This window comes from Aegilops tauschii, chromosome 6 (assembly GCF_002575655.3).
Source record: "Aegilops tauschii subsp. strangulata cultivar AL8/78 chromosome 6, Aet v6.0, whole genome shotgun sequence".
Classification (NCBI taxonomy): domain Eukaryota; kingdom Viridiplantae; phylum Streptophyta; class Magnoliopsida; order Poales; family Poaceae; genus Aegilops; species Aegilops tauschii.
This window is the reverse complement of record NC_053040.3, coordinates 493,733,139-493,753,501: the sequence shown is the minus strand read 5'-3', so window position 1 is coordinate 493,753,501 and position 20,363 is coordinate 493,733,139. Positions and strand designations below refer to the sequence as shown.

Genomic DNA, 20,363 nt, shown 5'->3' with positions numbered 1-20,363 from the left:
CCAACACGGCCGGCGGACAAACCCTAGTTACGGGCGGCGCGGCCCCTGGCGGCGGTCATGGAAGCCGACCGCCCCAGGGGTGGTGCGCGGGTGCGGAAGCGGCGCGGCTAGGGTTTAAAACCCGGAAACTGATACCATGTTAGAAGGGATAGCGAGGGATTGGTGGAATAGTTCGTTGTATTGCTTGAACCTCGTGGGCATATATATAGGAGTACAAAGACCAACTTGAAATACAAAACAAGGCAGGATCAAATCCTAGTCTATCCTATACTTCCTAATAATCCTTATACTCAACATCTAAAATTATACTCCTTCATGTGAAATTTGAAGGTTCTTTTGAATTGAGTATATGGTTGTTGGTTATATTCGCTAGCACATTTGGGCCACAGTAAGGTCCATCCTTACCGTGTCATGCTCATGCTAAAGAAGCACATTTGAGTGAATTTGCTCATAGCATTATTTAGTTGTCCAAAAAAAATTAGTACTCTAACAAATGAAGCTCTGTGGCATGCGGCACATGTTTCATGCATGATACAATATATACGTACTGATGATAGATAGGCGCCTGAAATGGTATTATCGATATTGGACGCAACTAATGTGCACCAGGGCTCGGAAGGGCCTGGAGATGAACAGTAAAATCACAATAAATAGGAAATTAATTAAAATCAGATTATTTTGGACTGCAAGATGCTCTTGTGTGTGATGTCTGTGAAAAAATAGGTGAAGTTTGGACATTCATGGAGCCCGTGGCAAAAATGACAAATTTCGGTGTTTCAAGAACATTTGGAAAACCACAGTTCGGACCCGATTTCATCTTTTTTCCACAAACTCCTCGAATGTCCTAACACCCTGAAATATTGCACGGACATCACACATCTGAGCACCTTGGATGAGAAAAAAAAAGGGATTTTTTTAGTTTTCTGCTATTTTTATTTTACTATTCACCTAGTGTTGATGAGCCCAGACACCAAATTGAATTATTGATATTATGCTGTGTTTTGCATAGACAGATGGAGCAGTACAAAAACAAAATATACCTGTCACGTATCTAGCTTTGAGCCGTCTGTGTGCATGAGGGACGTTCAAGGATCTCTCTTGTAGTGACTGTGTACGTACACATGAACGGAAGGCTCATTCCATTACATACCAAGGTCCTTGCTGTACGGACACATGAAGAGCAAGGCAAGTCCTCATGCTGCTCCTCGTTGTATGGATTCATGCATGATGCAAATTCGAAACCTGGGGTCCCTTTTGTGCATTTTATGGACGCCCCGATCGACCGGCCGTAGGTACTGACACTAGTAGAAAAAGAGGCTTCCATATGCCCCCATTAGTCCCTAAAATAATCGAACCGCGACCAAAGGGGTCTTTAGTCGCGGTTCGAGAGGAGACCCGCGACCAACTATCTGGGCCCAGCGCGAGCTGGCGGACGGGAGGGGCTTTAGTCCCGGTTGGCCTGGCCAACCGCGACTAAAGGGATTTGAGGCCTCATTTTCAAACTCTACCCCCCCCCCCCCCCCCCCCCCCGCGTGGATCGCCTTTTCAGTTTTAGAAAAAACTAAAGAAAATGATGCAAATGTCAAAAAAATAAAATAAAATAAGTTTCCCATGTGATATGTGGTCTAGTTGTTGGGAAAATTAACAAATATGAATTTCGACTTTATTTGCAAAATCTCTCTGAAATTTCTTAAAATGGGCATAACTTTTGCATACGAACTCGGATGAAAAAGTTTTTTATATGAAAAATCATCTACTCGAAAAGTTACATCCTAATTTAACTAGGGGAACCCCGTTAAACATTTTCAAAATCCTCAAAAACCTAACAGAAAAAAAGATACGGGCTTTTAAGATCTGGAGAGGCAAAAAAATTCAAAAAATTTCAAATTATGGTCAAACTGTGGTCAAACAATGGTCAAACTAATTATTCTAAAATATTAGTGTTACTAAATAATTATTTCAGTTTTTTTTAAATTTTGGTCAAATCTGGTCAAACTGTGGTCAAACTGTGGTCAAACTGTGGTCAAACAATGGTCAAACTAATTATTCCAGAAATATTAGTGTTACTAAATAATTATTGTTTTTTAAAACAATAGTTTCAAACTCAAACAGTGAAATGTGTCACTTGATGCTCAAGCTAAATTCCTGAGGGTTAATAGAATTGACATCCTACTATTGTCAGGAAAACAACAAGTGCAGACTTGGAAACGAGGGAGAATAGAACGCGGAAATTAAGCGTGCTCAGGCTGGAGTAGTGAGAGGATGGGTGACCGTCCGGGAAGTTAGATGATTTGGAATGATGAGGGGTGATTAGAGATTAGAGGATAAATTGAGCAGTGATGAGGGGTGGTGATTAGAGATTAGAGGTTAAAATAATTCAGAAATTTGAAAATAAAAAAAATAAAAAAATTCGCAAAAAAACCAGGTTTAAACCTGCGGAGGAGGCCTTTAGTCCCGGTTAGCCACGAGAACCGGGACTAAAGCCTTTAGTCGCGATTCGTAAGAGGCGCGACTAAAGGGGGGGTATTTAGTCGCGCATATTTAGTCCCGTTTGCACAGCCGGGACTAAAGGCCTTTTTTTTACCAGTGTGAGCAAACGTCGCTGGCTCAATGCGGCAGAGGCCTACACACACTAATGGCAAAAGTCATCCTGCTATCACGTATTTCTCGATGTATGGTATGCTGATATTTTTTCGATAAAGGACAACTTTATTATCTTAAAATGTAGCATCAAACGGATACAGAACATGCAAAATGTAAGTTTGAAACATGAGATCCTCATGTGGACATGGTGGATACCCAATCGAATCATAGCGGCAGCATACTTCCAGTCGGTAGGTACGTAGGCGGCAGAATACACACGGACGGGAAGTTAGTCTTCATCAATCATGTCCATAGCTGCTAGATGAATGGATGCCTGCACTGTTGGGTGTAATAAGCCGCGGCGATGAGCTCATCGCATCGGGCGCGTGTATGGGCGCGCCGGGTCCACGGCGGGGAGTGTGTGTGTGCGTGCAGGCGCAGCACGGGTGTGTCCGTGCGGGTGTGCCTCGTGTGCGTGTGTTTAGGAGAGGCCGTTGGCGAGTCGCGTGGCTGATCGAGGGCGCGGCCGTTGGAGCTCGCCGTGGGGCGCGTGCGTCGGAGCATGACGCGGGCACGAGAGGAGCGCGAGCGATCAGGAGGGAGTGGAGGCATGGGTTATGCCCGGTGCACTGGCTCGCGTATAAAGCCACGCGAGGGCCGTTGTAACGGCTGCGGGGTTTTGAGTTCGTGCTCAAGGTGAAGGCGTTCGTGCGCCCGAAAAAATCCTCGCCGTGTCCCTGTTCTTCATCCTCCTCTGATCGTCTTATTCCTCTTCTATTGGTTTGAGCCACGGCGGAGAGAGAGAGAGAGAGAGAGAGCGCGCCAAGCGACGGAGAGAGAGAGAGGAGAGATAGGGCTAGGGTTTTGCGCCAACAATTGGCATTAGAGCCACGTGAAGACCGAAGCTTGCCGACGATGTCTGTCGCCCCGTACACCGGCAGAGCGAGCGGAGCGCTGCCGCAGCCGGTGCCACAGCTCACCAGGGACAACTACACGACATGGGCCATCAAGGTCGAGGCGAACTCAACGCGGCCGGGCTGTGGGAGGTGGTGCTGGTGCCGGAGGAGGCCGCGGTGGCGGTGATCGCGAAGAAGGACAAGCCAGCGCGTGCTTACCTGCTCAGTGCGCTCGCCGAGGATTTGTTGCTGCAGGTGGCATCGAAGAAGACATCGGCGGAGGTGTGGGCGAGCCTCAAGGCCAGATTCGTCGGCGCGGACAGCGTGCGGGGCGGCGTGGCTGGGCACGCTCCGGGGGGAATTTGAGCTCCTGCGCATGGTGGAGACCGAGTCCCTGGACGCGTTCGACGGCAGGCTTGGAGGGATGGCGGCGCGCTACGCGGCGCTCGGCTCGACCCTGGAGGATGCAGCGCTCGTCAAGAAGTTGCTTGACTCAGTGCCGGACAACCTGTACGCGGCGGTGGCCGGGATCGAGCAATTCTGTGATGTCGGCATGATGGCGTTCGAGGACGCGCTGGGGCGGCTGAAGGCATTCGACGAGCGGCTGCGGCGACGGGGGCAGGCGGGCGGCGAGCGAGCTGACGGCGCTCATGTACACGGCGGCGCAATGGCGGGCGTGGGAGCGGCGTCAGGAAGGTGCGCGGGACGACGACGACGTGCGCAGCGAGGCGTCGGGCTTCGGCGGCAACCGACGCGGTTGCTGTTACACGTGTGCCGCGACCGCGGGCACTTCAAGCGGGAATGCCCGCAGTGGAAGAAGGCGCCAGCGGCGGAGCACGCTCTGTTGGTGGACGACGTCGTCGAGGAGCCAAGCCTGCTATGAGCCGCGGCTTAGGGCGTGAGTGTTGGGTGTAATAAGCCGCGGCGACGAGCTCATCGCGTCGGGCGCGTATATGGCCGGGGGGCGTGTTGGGTCCGCGGTGGGGAGTGTGTGTGTGGGTGTGTGCAGGTGCAGCACGGGTGTGTCCGTGCGAGTGTGCGTCGTGTGCGTGTGTTTAGGAGAGGCTGTTGGCGAGTCGCGTGGCTGATCGAGGGTGCGGCTGTTGGAGCTCGCCGTGGGGCGCGCGTGTCAGAGCGCGACGCGGGCACGAGCGAAGCGAGCGGAGCGCGAGCGATTAGGATGGAGCGAAGTTGTGGGTTATGCCCGATGCGCTGGCTCGCGCATAAAGCCACGCGAGGGCCGTTGTAACAGCTGCGGGGTTTTGAGTTCGTGCTCAAGGTGAAGGCGTTCGTGCGCGGGAAAAAATCCTCGCCGTGTCCCTGTTCTTCCTCCTCCTTTGATCGTCTTCTTCCTCTTCTGTTGGTTTGAGCCACGACGTCTAGAGAGAGAGCCGAGTGAGAGAGAGAGGAGAGCCAGGGGTATGGTTTTGCGCCAACATGCATGCAGTAAGTACAAAACATGTGTTCCATTATCATGTCCACGTGGTGAAGATCTGATCGACAGGCCGCAAAGAAGCTAGCCGTGCATGACGACGGGTAACGACGTGTCAACCAAGGTATACGAGGACAATTAATCTAGGACATGGGGAGGTAATTCTTTCAAACTTTAGTGTCCATGGTCTATTTTAGATATCCAACGATTGTCATCTGTGGGTTGGCGACCAGAAAAACGCCAACGACTGAGAGGGCTTAATAATCTAGCAAAAGCAATACGATCGAGCAATTTAAAAACGCTCCTGCCTATATGTGTTTTACCTTACGGATTCCTGCCTATATGTATGACGTCCTTTCCTTATAAAAAATGATACGGGTCTCCTCAAGTAGATGCGCAGTTTTTTTTAGGTTCACGTTTCTTCCTTTTAGACTTGAGGCTTTTTTTTTTTTTGCGGGGAAAAGAATATCTCATAACTCAAGGAGGCTTCTTAGCCATAGCCAAGTTTACAACAGAGTCCAACCCAGCAGAAAGCCACACCGCAGTACGAGGGGTGCGACGACCGTAAGCGGCCAACTCATGACTAATATTATTCTGTGAGCGGCTACAGCGAGCAAATAAAATCTCTCTATCATCGGTATCAGCTAATCTTCGGATCTCCTCTATGAGAATGTGGTGCCTCGATCTATCTCTCGTGCGTGTTGTGAGCAACGTCACCGCCTCCGCACTGTCTAGCTCAACTATAATTGGAAGGTTCGTCCGGTGCAAGGCCAACTCCAGTCCTTCTCGACACGCTGCTAGCTCCGCCTCCAAGGCACTCTCACATGCACGGAGTTCTCTACATGCACTATAGATGATCTCACCTCTATCATCTCGGAGAATCATACCTCCTCCAGCCGCACCCGTAGAAGTAATAAAGCTCCCATCCGTGTTTAGCTTGGTCCAGCCCGTGTCAGGGGGGACCCATCTCGGCTGCATCTTGGGGCCAGAGATGACCCGAGCTGCTGGTGGTGAAGCAACGACCACCATCTTCCCTTTCACATGGTCTCCCGAAGGGTGTTGATTAATACACAGGAGCGAAGTAATATACCCGTGGAGGAAGCGTCAGGAGGCTTCAGTCGGAGGAGGCATTTTGTCATGTGTAATCTCGTTGCGCACATGCCAACTCCGCCACATGGTCATAAGCACCACCATCCTTGTCGTGTCATCTAGGGGTTCCAACAGTGTGAAGAGCCACTCCGGTCCGGGGTTACTGATGGACTCCAGCTTGGGGATGTTCCAGTCCACCGCCATGGCACGCCATAGCTCGCTAGCTAGTGGGCACCTGCAGAATGCGTGGAATCCGTCCTCTCGTTCCATGCCACAGAGGGGACATAAGTCAGTAAGCTCGAGGAGGCGAGAAAATTTGTTGGGCCATGTAGCAAGTGAATTAGTCACAACTCTCCATGCGAAGACGCGTACCTTAGGGGGAGCAGGCCACCCCCATATGATCTTCCAGATGGCGCGACGACCATCCGGTGCCCTGCTCGTGGCGGTAGCCAATGGACGCTCGCGCTCGTCCATGGCAAGGCGGTATGAGGAGCGAACGGTGAAGATGCCGTTCTTCTCCGGTGCCCAGGCGATGATATCGTCCGTGACGCGTGGTGATGTCCGGATGCTAGTAATCGCATGAACGTCCGCCGGGAGGAAGTAGCGCCGAAGGAGACCCATCCGCCAGGAGCCCTTCTCATCTAGGAGCTCCGCCACCCTTCTGATGCGGCAGGTACCCTGCTGTGTGATGGGTTGGCAGGATGGCTCTCGCGGGATCCACCGGTCGCGCCATATGCGGATGTTTTGCCCGTCGCCGACACGCCAGATGATGCCCTTTTCAGGATCTCGAGGCCGTATTGGATAGCCTGCCAAGTCGGCGAGGCGTTCCCCGAGAAGACCGTATCCTCAAGTCGTCCGTCAGGATAATAACGGGCCTTGAGCACCTGCTCACATAAACTGTTAGGCTTAGTTAGCAAGCGCCAAGCCTGTCTCGCGAGGAGGGCCTGGTTGAAGATGCGGAAGTCTCTGAATCCCAAGCCACCCTTTGATTTATGAGCCTGTATTTTTGGCCATGCTAACCAGTGTGTTTTCCTTTTACCATCCACTGAGCCCCACCAGAAGTTCCGTACCATTCTATTCAGGTCATCACACACTGACATAGGGAGCTTGAAGACACCCATAATATAGGTAGGGATAGCCTGAGCAACCGCCTTAATCATGATCTCCTTACCGGCCAGAGAGAGGGTATCACCCCAAGCTATAATTCTCTTCAAGAGCCGTGATTGCAGATTCTGAAATTTACCTCGCGTCATGCGACCCTCGGGCGTTGGCAGCCCTAGGTACTTCTCCTCAAAGGTTACTGTACCAATGCAAAGAATTGATCTAACCGCATCCTGTTTATCCATAGTGCATGCATTACCAAAAAGGGCACTACACATCGCCGGATTGATGCATTGTCCCGTGGCATTTTCATATGTATTCAACACGTTCTGGACTTTCCTCGCTTGTTCCTCCTCCGCCTTAAAGAACAAAAGCGTATCATCCGCGAACAATAAATGCGAAACACCTGGAGCTCGACGGCATATTTTCAGCGGTGTATAATCACCTTTTTCCTCGCCATCTTTCAACAGAGCAGAAAGACCATCAGCCACAAATAAGAACAAGAACGGGGACAGTGGATCACCTTGCCGAAGTCCACACGACGGTGCAAACGAGTCCAAGAGGGTTCCATTAAATTTCACTGTATACCTCACCGAGGTGACGTAAGCCATAATCCAGTTCACCCATCGGCGAGCGAAGCCCAACTTTTGCATCATTCGCTCCAAGAAGATCCAGTCCACTCTGTCATAAGCTTTAGATAAGTCAAGCTTGTATGCACAAAAACTTTTGTTAGGGTCTTTCTCCTGCTGAATAAAATGAATGCACTCAAAAGCAATTAATGCATTGTCTGTAATTAACCGTCCAGGCACAAAGGCACTCTGTTCTGGAGATATAATCTCATCCAAAATTGGCCTCAATCGATTCACCAAGCACTTTGCCACCACCTTATAAATGACATTGCATAAACTTATGGGCCGGAACTCCGTGAGCCTCTCCGGGTTATCCACCTTCGGGATGAGAACAGTGGAGGTGTTATTCACTCCCTCAGGCATGACCCCTATGCGGAAGAACTCCTTCACTCCTGCAATTACCTGCTCCCTCATAACCGCCCAATTCCTTTGGAAGAAACGGGCGGGGAAACCATCCGGACCAGGCGCCTTGAGTGGCCCAATCTGAAATAGAGCATTAGCTATCTCCTGGTCTGAAAAATCTGCACATAGGCCATCATTCATGCTGTCAGTCACACGAGGTCTAATAAGATTAATCACTGGATCCGCACATAGAGTTGTATCAGCAGTAAACAAACGAGAAAAATAAGCCGTAGCCATGGTCTCCATGGACTGGTGGTCCTTGTGCACAACCCCAGTATCATCAATGAGGGATTTAATGTAGTTCTTACGAGCACGCCATACCGCTTTCCGGTGGAAAAACTTAGTATTACGGTCACCCTCTTTCAGCCAAGCAATACGGGATCTCTGCATCCACATCATCTCCTCTCTATAAAGCAATTCGTTCATCCGGTCTGCTGCCTCCCGAATTTCCTTCCTATCTGCATTCATAGACATAAGCTCCTCGAGGAGAGAGCGAGATTTATTAATTTCCTTAATAACGTTACCAAATCCGTCTCCACTCTTGCAATTTGTGCATCAAGGTACTCAAACCTGAGGTAATATCCCCAAGATGGACCATAGAACCCAGCTCAGTCCATGCATTCATAATTACCTCCGGGAGAGATGGTTCCCTCTCCCACATGACCTCGTACTGCCCGCATCTCCTCCCCTGCATTGGACGCGGCTCCTCCCGCTCGCAACGGAGCAATATAGCCAGGTGATCGGAACTGGGCAACACCAGGTGATCTACCTTAGCGTGAGCAAAGATGTCACCCCAGGCATTGTTGGCGACTGCCCGGTCAAGGCGCACCTTAACATTCGCCCGACCTCCACGACGGTTATCAAAGGTGTACGGGAGGCCTGCAAAACCAAGATCGCCCAGGCCACATACTTCAAGAACATCACGAAAATCAATCATCTGACCTGCCGAACATGGTGTGTCGGAGAAGTGCTCGAAACTCCACATCGCCTCATTGAAATCTCCCACCACGACCCATGGCATGTCGGCCTGTTGGTGAAGATTCCGGAGGAGGGACCACATGCGATGGCGGTCCTCCGTCTGAGGCTCGCCGTAGACGCAGGTAAGCCTCCATGGTGGCTCACCCGCCACAACAGTCACATACGCATCAATATATCGTTCATTAATTTCTTTTACATCAAGACTCAGGGACTCATGCCAATACAAAGCGAGACCACCACTGCGACCCGCACAATCAAAAGCATCAAAACCTCTTAAACCTAACCGATTACGGTACCTCTGCATTTTATTCTTAGTCTGCCTAGTTTCACAAAGAAAGACGATACTAGGGGAATGAGCCTGCACTAGACTCACAAGATCTCGAACTGTCCGAGGGTTCCCACCCCCTCGGCAGTTCCAACTTAGGATATTCATTGCTCCTGACGGGGCTTCGCCGGCCCCGTCAGTTTGTCGGCGGCCCCCGGGCCGACTGCCTCCAAAGTGCTGGACACCTCGTGCATGTCCTGGTCTCCCGATCCACCACCAAGCTGGGTTTGCTGCCCGTCCAGCGACCCTGTACCCGCTGTTTTCATCTGGTTCCATAGAGTCAGCGTCTGCATTCGCGGGTTGCTGCGGCTAGCAGCCACGGATCCTCCATTGGAAGGCTTCGGGCAAGCAGCATCCACAGAGGGAGCCCTGTATGTGCCCCCACCGACCTCCAGGTTCACCGCGGCCACTGCCGTCTCTTTGTCTGCCTCGTGCGTAGAGGACACCATCCCTGTCAACAACGTTGGAGCAGCAGCGAGAACGATGCGATCCGGCGGCTTCCATGGTCGTGTGTACACTCCAGCCGTAGCCCTAGGTGGCTTTTTGTAAGCAGGATTCCCCGTTTCCTGGCCGGAGGGGATAGGGCACCCAGATCCGTCCTCGAGCAATCCATCTGGACTCCTTCCAGCGGTCTCCAGATCGGATACGGCAGGATCGTCGTAGCAACCCATGGGGGCCGACGATCGAACAGCGGACACAGCCGCAGCAGCTCTGACGCCCTGCCTGGGCTTAGACGCGGAGACGGGGCCACACACGGCCGGATTGACATCCGGCGGTGGCGGCGGCGAGGCAGTCGCCTCCAGTTCGCCACGGGCGGAAAACCCTAGCGAGCGCATATTCTGCCGGTTTTAGACTTGAGGCTTTAGGTCTACATAATTTTCTGGGTTATTATTAAAAGTAGCGTGACATGTCCACCAAGTAGATTGGTACAATGATTCTAAAATAAAGCAGATTAGTACAATTACATAGTCTAATGGTCATGGTTTATTTGTTTAATAGGGTCCATTAGATCAAGGGCCGGCCGGATGTTTCAGATTATTGTGGGATTTTCTAGATCATACCTCTATTTTTTATCTGTATTTTCCTTTTAGTATATGATAGATAGATAGATTTTATTCTCTTTTGTTCTTTTTCTTTCTTTCTTTGTTTTCATCTGTTCATTCTTTCGGACTTTGTATTATTTATTTAAATTAATAAAAATGCGCAGCAAAGTCTTTCTGTTTCCCTCAGCAATAGAGTATCATGCTTACATCAATAGAAAAATAGAAGTCTTGCGATTATAATTATTAAGCACTTTAGCATGCACTGATGTAGAGGAGTTAATGTTGAGACAGCCCTTACCTTGGTTGTAAAAATAACACTTTGTTGAAGCTTGAAACCAGGGCACGAATAATAACACTTGGTTGTACAAATAACCTCCAGTTAGGCTGGCTATAGTGGGTAACATAAGTACTATCATGCATATAGGACTCGCAAACATGCTTATGTGGCAGGCAATTAAAGAAGAGAGATGGTTATAGCAACATAGTTAGATACTGTAACATAACAAATGTTATGCTACTACGTGTCATGCATGACAATAAATGAGACCATCTATGATACTAATATATGATACTATGCACTATGAATGATACTCCCCATTATGACCAGCCTTAGGCTGCTCGTGTCGGCAAATGGCTTTGGTATCTGTACGCGTGGATGCACATTTCGATGCCCTTTTGAACTTAGTTACTACATTATCGACTACATGAAGACAGCGCATATGCAACTTGGCGTCCTTTTCCCAATTCATCGATACATCCAAGATTGATTAACTGTTAACAACTTTTGGATGGTGGCTCCTGGAAATTGCTGTTGCTAATTAAATAGCAGCCTATTGGCCTGAGTATGTGCACGGCAAACGGCGACGACCCTACATCACTCCGCCCTCGTACGACCGCCAAATCCTCCCTCCTCCCTCCTCTCTCCGCAAAACCGTAATTCGAGCTGATTGCTTCTGCCCCCGCCACAGTCAGTTCTGAGCCGGCCATCCTCAACAGCTGGATCGATCCCAGTAGGTATGACCCCATCTCCCCCTTTCTTATCATGGTTTCGTCTCCTCAAGCCTTCTTCTTCAACACCGCTGCCTAGGCTTGTCTTCCGCCAGCATCTAATTTTAATTGGTGTGTAGCTTGATGAGCGCCTCGGCTTAGTGGCTTTTTTTTAGAAAAGGAGGATAACTCCCGGCCTCTGCATTTGGGCGATGCATACGGCCACTTTATTAATTATTCTCACAAGACCGTACAAAGCCATACAACAGCAAGACTAAAGCCACCGTCTAAGCAACAACTGTCGCTACACCTATCCAATCAATAAAGGGGCGCAGATAGTCTGGGCCTAATACCAAACAGACATCGCAGCCAACCTAAACATCTAAGACCTGAGGTCCCAACCAGGACGCCTGCCGGGTATGGGGCACCTACCAGTCCGACGCACTCCTCAACCAGGACGCCTGCCGGGTATGAGGCCGCCGCAGCCATCTGCCACCAATCCATCTTCAGAGTTGTACTATTGCATGTACCGTGCCAGGTCTCTCTGCCATCGACGCCACCACGACGCCCGACAGCGTCGTCCTCCTACGCGAGTCCATCCTCCCTCGGCTTAGTGGCTTACTTTGATTAATTCTATTTTTAGCATCTAGATTGACGACACAAATCTAGCTGCCTATTGTTGTTGTTGTTGTTGTTGCATTTGACCTGCTACCGCTCCCGTCCAGGCAAACCTAACAGAACCACACTATCCTACCATGGAGGGGGTTCTCGTGAGTGCAGCGGCGGGGGCCCTGAACTCCGTGCTGGAGAAGTTGGGCAGTCTGCTGGTGAACGAGTACAACCATGGAGGGGGTTCTCGTGAGATCAAGTCTCTGACCGATGAGCTTACCGCCATGCACGCCTTTCTACTGAAGGTGTCGGACGAGGAGGATCCTGACGTGCAAGATAAGGTATGGATGTCCATGGTACGGGAGCTCTCCTATGATATAGAGGACTCCATCGATGACTTCATGCAAGACGAAGCCAACAAAGGAAGATCAAGCACATCCTAGGGAAATTGGGGAAGAGGAAGGCTGACCATAAGATATTCCAAGATTTTAAGAAACAAGTCATTGAAGCGAGCGAGAGGAATGCACGGTACAACACACGCCGGGCCTTCTCCAACACAAAAAATGCAACCGTTGACCCTAGAGCTTTTGCTATCTTTGAGCATGTCTCAAAACTAGTTGGAATTGATGAATCCAAGTCAGAGGTAATCAAACTATTAACTGAAGGTGCATCAATAGGTGGGCAACTAAAGCTGGTCTCCATCGTAGGATCTGGAGGAATGGGCAAAACAACTCTTGCAAATCAAGTGTACCAACACCTCAAAGAAAGATTTGAATGTCGAGCCTTCTTATCTGTGTCGCGGAATCCAAATATGATGAATATCATGAGAACTATTCATAGTCAAGTTAGCGGTCTACGTTTTGCTGACACCGAGGCAGGGAGCATTCAGCAAGTCATCATGAATATCAGTTGTTTCCTAGCAGACAAAAGGTACCATTCTATTCCGTGCCTACTTGTCATCGTACAATATATATAACTAAGAAAGTTATTTAGAAATTTATAAAAAAAAAACTACCAGTAATTTGTAAAGCAGAACACACAATTCCCTTTAATTTTTGTTCATAGTTACGCATTTGTTGTTAGCAAGTGTAATGGTTAAATGTTTGTAGTGAAGATCATGTCGGCATCATGTGAAAAGAAATGGAAAGAGTACCAACAATGACCTATACTATGAACATCCGTTCGGGAATTACGTTATTTTTCTTTTCTTTTGATATTGTAGCGTCTTGAAGAAATGGCTAGTGCCTCCATCGAGTATATGACATAACCTAGTGCAAGGAGTTGATTGAGTAGCCCTTGGTGCGAAAGTTCATTTTCCTCCCTATACAGCCAACTTGGCTTGTGTTTCTTCCTAATTCTTTTGGGCTCCCAATCTCCCATGCCCTAAACCAATTTTTTTTGGAGTGTTATACCCCATCGTTAGTTTTGGGAAGTAATAGTTTGATTGTTGTTTGCTAGGGTACCATCTACACACCCTTTCACACGTAGGCTGCTACATATATATGTCACTATCCTATTCCTCCACCTGCTCGTTTTATAACTCTCTTCCATCGTGAGACCAGATCCTCCATGCCTCCAAATGAATGTGCTTTCCTTTCTCACTCTCCTCTCTCATTCGGCCCACCTGATGCAAAGATGTTGATCTGTAGAGTTGAGCTATCATGAGATCATTAGGTCTCAGCCGCTGTTGTCGACCTCACACGATAGTTTTCATCACCATTCATCCAAACCTATTAAAATGTTTAGTGAGGATTGATTACATGAATGAATTTCCTTTGTAGCATATACTAGGTCAAAAAAGTTCTAGCTGAAAGTTTCTAAACTTGCCTCTGCCTAGTGCTTTCTTTCCCCAAAGCATGGTCCTAGCATGATTACACGTTAGGCGATCTGTTGTTGCCTAGCACGTACTCATGCTTTGGCATGCTTTTTAAACAATGATTTTAACACGTGTATCTTTCTTACCTAGGAGTACTTATTTTGTTGTCATTATGCTCAAGTTTCTTGTATTTATTTGTCTATCTTGTTATACACCCTTTATATTAAAATCACACCAGTATCACCTATGAATCCATGTGCAGGTATTTTGTTGTCATTGATGATATATGGGATGTGGATGCGTGGAATATTATCAAATTTGCATTCCCCATTACTGAATATGGTGGCGTAATAATCACCACAACTCGTATGGGTGACGTTGCATGCTTCTGTCGTTCATCAATCGGTGGCCATATTTACAATATAAGGCCTCTTAATATGGTGCACTCAAGACAACTGTTTCACAAAAGATTATTCAATTCTGAAGAAGATTGCCCTTCATCACTTGAAATGGTTTCTAACCAAATCTTGGAAAAGTGTGATGGCTTGCCACTGGCAATCATTGCTATATCTAGTTTGTTGGCTAACATAAAGATCAGAGCATCGATGGAACCAACTGAAAGATTCAATTGGTCGTGCACTCGAAAGGAACCCCAGTGTCGAAGGAATGATAAAGATATTGTCACTTAGTTACTTCGATCTTCCTCCTCATCTGAAAACTTGCCTGTTGTATCTGAGTATATTCCCAGAGGATTCTATTACTGAGAGGAAGGGTTTGATAAGAAGATGGATTGCCGAAGGATTTGTTTACAAAGATAGCATATATAAGGCATATGAGTTAGGAGAGAAGTATTTTAATGAGCTCGTCAATAGGAGTTTGATCCAACCTGTGAAGCTAGGAAAATATGGTCAGGTGCTTTCTTGTCGAGTTCATGACACGATTCTTGATTTCATAGTATCCAAGTCCATTGAAGAGAACTTTGTTACTTTCGTTGGTATTCCCAGTTTAATTATTGGGACACAAAGTAGAGTCCGCCGTCTCTCCATACAGGTTGAAGGGCAAAGAAATCATGTCATGCCAACAAGCCTGGTATTATCTCATGTCCGATCACTTAGTATGTTTGAGGAGGATACAGTGAATATCCCTTCAATGGTGGAGTTCAAGCATTTGCGCAGTATGGACTTTGGAGGATGCCATCCATTGGGCATTTGGGGATGCAGACAATTAGACAACCACCATCTTGCAAATGTAGGAAGGCTGTTTCAGCTAAGGTACCTTAACGTTGCCATGAGTGGCAGGCTAAGGGAGCTCCCGGAAGAAATCGGATATCTACAGTGTTTAGAGGTGTTGGACATAAGGAAGACAATGGTATACCTTTTACCGGCAAGTATTATCAATCTTGGAAAACTGAAACACTTGCTAGTTAATAATGGTCTTACGTTTCCTGACGAAATTGCCAAGATGCAAGCACTCGAGATGTTGAAGTGCGTGTGTGTCGCTGAACAATCATGTAATTTTATCGAAGGGCTTGGGAAGCTACAGAATCTGAGGAAGTTGCACCTTTATTTTATGGAAATGGATGTTGAAAAAGATCAGAAATTAGAAGTCACTGCTTCTTCTCTCCGTAACCTAGGCACACATAACCTTAGTTCTCTAAAAATGGAGTATCTTGACGACAACACCTTACTGGATACAGCATGGTGCACTTCCCCACCGCTTAACCTCCAAAGCGTTGTGACTGATTATTGTTTCCTCCCAAAGGTGCCAGGTTGGGTAAAATCACTAGCCAACCTGCAGAAGTTAAAGTTGCAACTGGAGAGAATCAGGGACGAAGATCTGTGCATCCTTGGAGCCTTACCCGCTCTGCTCACGCTGGATCTCGAAGGAGACGAAGATCAGACCCCTTGGGAAGACAGAAGGCTAACAGTCAGTGGTGAAACTGGGTTCAAATGCCTGAGCATGTTTACTTATTTCGCACAGCGAGATGGGATGGATCTCTTGTTTGCAGCAGGATGTATGCGGAAGCTAGAGAAACTGATGATTGTCTTTTACAACTGTTCTAAAAAGGAGACTCTCAGCAGCAGTCCTGGTGCTTTGGATTTCGGGCTGGAAAACCTCTCCAGCCTCGTTACATTCGAATGTCAATTAGATTGGAATACCAAGAAGGGCACTGGTGACGCCGTGAAGGCTTACATGGAAAGAGCAGCCGGTGCACATCCCAACAAACACCTTACTCTGATCTTCAAGAAAGGCACTGATCGGAAGTGCTGAATCCAGTCCAGGTGTACATGTACGCATATCTTCTCCTCAGTCTTGTTATTTTCTCAACAGTTTGTTGGGTTCTACGACATGTTATTGGCACTGCTGCAATATCTCACTGTTAAATTCTGACTTTCCCCAATCGTTTGCAGTGCTTCGATCGGTATAGGATTGGGTATTTCAGTGTCAACAGAAGACTTGCGTTGGTCAGACCAATAATCTACCTGAGAGTCTTATGTTGCTGATTTCAAGAATTAATCCCAGTACATGAATTGTACTGGTAGTCAAATGACCAATAATCTACCTCAGCAAAGTTGCATGTCGGTGCTAAGCTAAATAGATAGGTCGAGGACAGTAGCCACTTAAGGTTGTACAATTTCCTGTCTATCGTCTGCAGTTATTTGTACAGAGGTTGTAGCTAGTGTGTTGGCCTTACCAAGGAAATCGTCAAGATTTCTGTGTATGTCAGTCAGTCCTATGATCCTATCCTCGTGATCACTCCTTGATTCAGTTTTTTTTTCGTGCGGCAACCTATCGGAGCTCAGAGACCTCATGTGTGCCTTCGATGTGGCGATTTTCCTTGGTGTTGTCTTTGGTTGTGACGGTCTGTCCCAGCCATCTTAATCTGTGCTCTGCAAACTATGTAATTAGCTATGCACTTGATATATCTGTGTGAGATGTGCTTATGTGCTTTCCCAACCATTTGTTTTTTTGAATGAATTTGAAAGCACCAATGCTTAGTTATATACTACTCCCTGATTGATCCAAGACCTGTATGTATGTGTAAGAAATTGAACGAAATTGACGCTTGGATTATCGTATTTCCCTCAGATACACCTATAAAAATTACAGGCACCTAGAGGTCTGTATTGTTTGCGGCCGGAAATCGGTCTAATCCCGTAAGATACACTTGTAGAATTGATACACCCGTATTACATTACACTCAATCCAAGCGCGGCCTAAAGATGGCTTAATACCGGCGGCAATGATGAGACGAGGAGGATTCGGGACAGGCAGGGGAACGGGATAGGGCAAGGATGCATGCCTTCCTCTTTTGCACGTCCGTCGACGATGGCCACAGCGACGGGAATGCATGGTCGTGGATCTGGTGGTTGCCATGGAGCCAGTAAATGGGGTGGCCAGAACCATAAGCATACAAATTTATCAGACATTGTGCCTGCATACAAAGTTTCCCTTTGTTACAGTTCAGGCACTCTCTCGTGGTATTTGTGACCACACGCCTCTATTTCTTGACTCTGCTGAGGCCTCTCACCTGAGCAATAAAAATGTCTTCTCATTCGAGCTTGCTTGGTTTGAAAGAGAAGGTTTCCTTGATCTCGTAGCCAGAGAGTGGGCTAAGGATGCAGGAGGTAGGACTACGCTTGAGCGCTGACAGAATAAAATTAGGCACCTGAGAAGTTTTCTACGTGGGTGGGCTAAGCATCTAAGCGGAATTTATAAGGTTGAAAAGGAACGGCTCCTTACCCTTATTCAGTCCTTAGATATAAAAGCAGAAATCCCGATTCTGCCAGCCGCAGAGCTTCATGCCAAGCTGGACGCAGAGATGAGGCTGAAAGAACTTCTTCGTGAAGAAGAATTAAAGTGGGCGCTGCGGGCCAAGGTCCAAAGAGTTGTCCAGGGGGATGCGAACACTCAATTCTTTCACATGATCGCCAATAGCAAACACAGGAAGAAGAGGATCTTTCAGCTTGAACAAGATGAAGAAACGATTATCGGTCAGGACAACCTAAAATCATACATTACAGAGTATTACAAGCAGTTGTTTGGACCCCCAGAGGATAACTGTGTGTCTCTGGATGAGTCTAGGGTTGAGGATCTGCCTCAACTCACTGTTGTTGAGAATGATATCTTGGCAGCTCCTTTTTCTGAAAAGGAGGTTTTCGAAGCCATCTCACAGATGAAAAATAATAAAGCTCCTGGCCCAGATGGTTTCCCAGCTGAGTTTATAAGAAGTGTTGGCATATTATTAAAGGGGACCTGTTGCCGATGTTCCATGATTTGTTCTCGGGGCAGCTCCAGCTTTTTCAGCTAAATTTTGGTACGATAACCCTCCTTCCTAAGAAAACAGAGGCTGTGAGAATCGAGCAATTCAGACCCATATGTCTTCTCAATGTTAGTTTCAAATTTTTTACAAAGGTTGGAACGATTAGGCTCACACAGATTGCGCATGCTGTTGTGCAGCCTACTCAAACTGCTTTCATGCCGGATAGGAACATCCTTGATGGGGTTGTGGTCCTTCATGAAACGCTCCATGAGATTCACACGAAAAAACTTGATGGAGTTATTTTCAAGGTGGATTTTGAGAAGGCGTACGATAAAGTCAAGTGGCCGTTCCTTCAACAGGCCTTACGCATGAAGGGTTTCGATGAGGCTTGGCGACGCCAGGTAGAGTCTTTCACGCAAAAAGGGAGTGTTGGAATTAAAGTGAATGACGATATAGATCATTATTTCCAGACACACAAGGGCCTGAGACAAGGTGATCCCATGTCCCCTATCTTGTTCAACATTGTCGTTGATATGTTGGCGATCCTGATAGGGAGGGCAAAGGAGGCCGGTCAGGTGGGTGCCTTGGTGCCTCATCTAGTTGATGGTGGTGTGTCCATCCTGCAATACGCTGATGATACAATCATCTTCATGGAGCACGACGTGGCTAAAGCGAGAAATATGAAGCTGGTGTTATGCTTATTTGAACAATTGTTTGGATTGAAGATTAATTTTCATAAAAGCGAGTTGTTCTGCTTTGGTACAGCCAAGGACGAACAAGAGGCTTATAGGCAATAATTTGGATGTGAATTGGGGGCTTTACCTTTCACGTACCTAGGTATACCCATTCACCATCGAAAGCTAACAAACAGAGAGTGGAAGTGCATCGAGGATCGGTTTGAGAAGAAACAGAGGTGCTGGAAAGGAAAACTCATGTCATATGGAGGCCGATTGATTCTTATTAATTCGGTGCTCACGAGTATGCCTATGTTTCTTTTATCCTTCTTTGAAGTCCCAGTTGGGGTTAGGAAGAGGCTGGACTTCTATCGACTCCGATTCTTCTGGCAGAGTGACGAACTTAAGAGAAAATACCGACTAGCCAAATGGGATATCATCTGTCGACCAAAGGACCAGGGGGGCCTTGGTATCGAGAATCTTGAAGTCAAGAACAGATGCCTTCTCAGTAAGTGGTTGTACAAGTTGTCAGATGAGACTGAGCCAACTTGGGCGCAGATTCTACGTAGTAAGTATTTGCAGTCCAAGACGTTGTCCCAGGTGACAGTCAGACCAACTGACTCGCCGTTTTGGAAGGGGCTTATGAGAGTCAAAGCCGCCTTCTTTAATAGGACAAAGTTTATTGTCGGTAATGGCAACACCACTCGCTTCTGGGAGGATACTTGGCTTGGTGAAACGCCGTTGGCGCTCCAGTATCCGTCCCTGTATCATATTGTTCAGCGTCGTGATTCTCTTGTTGCAACGGTTATGCAGTCCATTCCCCTCAATATTCAGTTTTGGAGGGTGCTTGTTGGCGACCGGTGGGAAGCTTGGCTTCAGTTAGTGAGTAGACTGATGGAGGTTCAGCTAGCTCATCAGCCCGATCAGTTGTGTTGGAAGCTTACTAGGTCTGGAGAGTTTACAGTCAAATCGATGTATATCGATATCATTAACTCTAGTAGTATTTCTAGTTCCAAACATGTTTGGAAAGTCAAAGTTCCTTTGAAGATTAAAGTGTTTATGTGGTTTGTGCATAAACAAGTAATCTTAACAAAGGACAATTTGGTTAAGCGCAACTGGATAGGATCTACTAGGTGTAGTTTTTGTGATCGGGATGAGACTATCAAGCACCTCTTCTTTGATTGCCCGTTGGCGAGAGTTTTGTGGCGCACCGTGCAAATTGCCTTTAACATTACTCCTCCGAATTCGGTCATTACGTTATTTGGAACGTGGCTTGCTGGGATAGAGTCCGAAACAGCTCGACACATTCGAGTAGGAGTATGTGTGTTGTTATGGGCAATTTGGAACTGCCGAAATGATTTGGTTTTTAACAGAACAACAACTATTCATTTTTTTGCAGGTTTTATTCCGGGCTACCGCGCTGATCCGTATGTGGTCCTTACTCACTCCGACGAAGGCCAGGGAGCATTTGGTTACTGGATCTGTCCGGTGGGAGATGGTAGCGTGGGATATCTTCAACCGATTTGGATGGCGGT

At 47.6% G+C, this 20,363-nt stretch overlaps 1 pseudogene; it reads left to right on the top strand.

The window, feature by feature from the left end:
• Positions 1-12,102: 12,102 nt before the first annotated feature.
• Positions 12,103-16,174, top strand: LOC109775907 (disease resistance protein RGA5-like; annotated as a pseudogene).
• Positions 16,175-20,363: the final 4,189 nt, after the last annotated feature.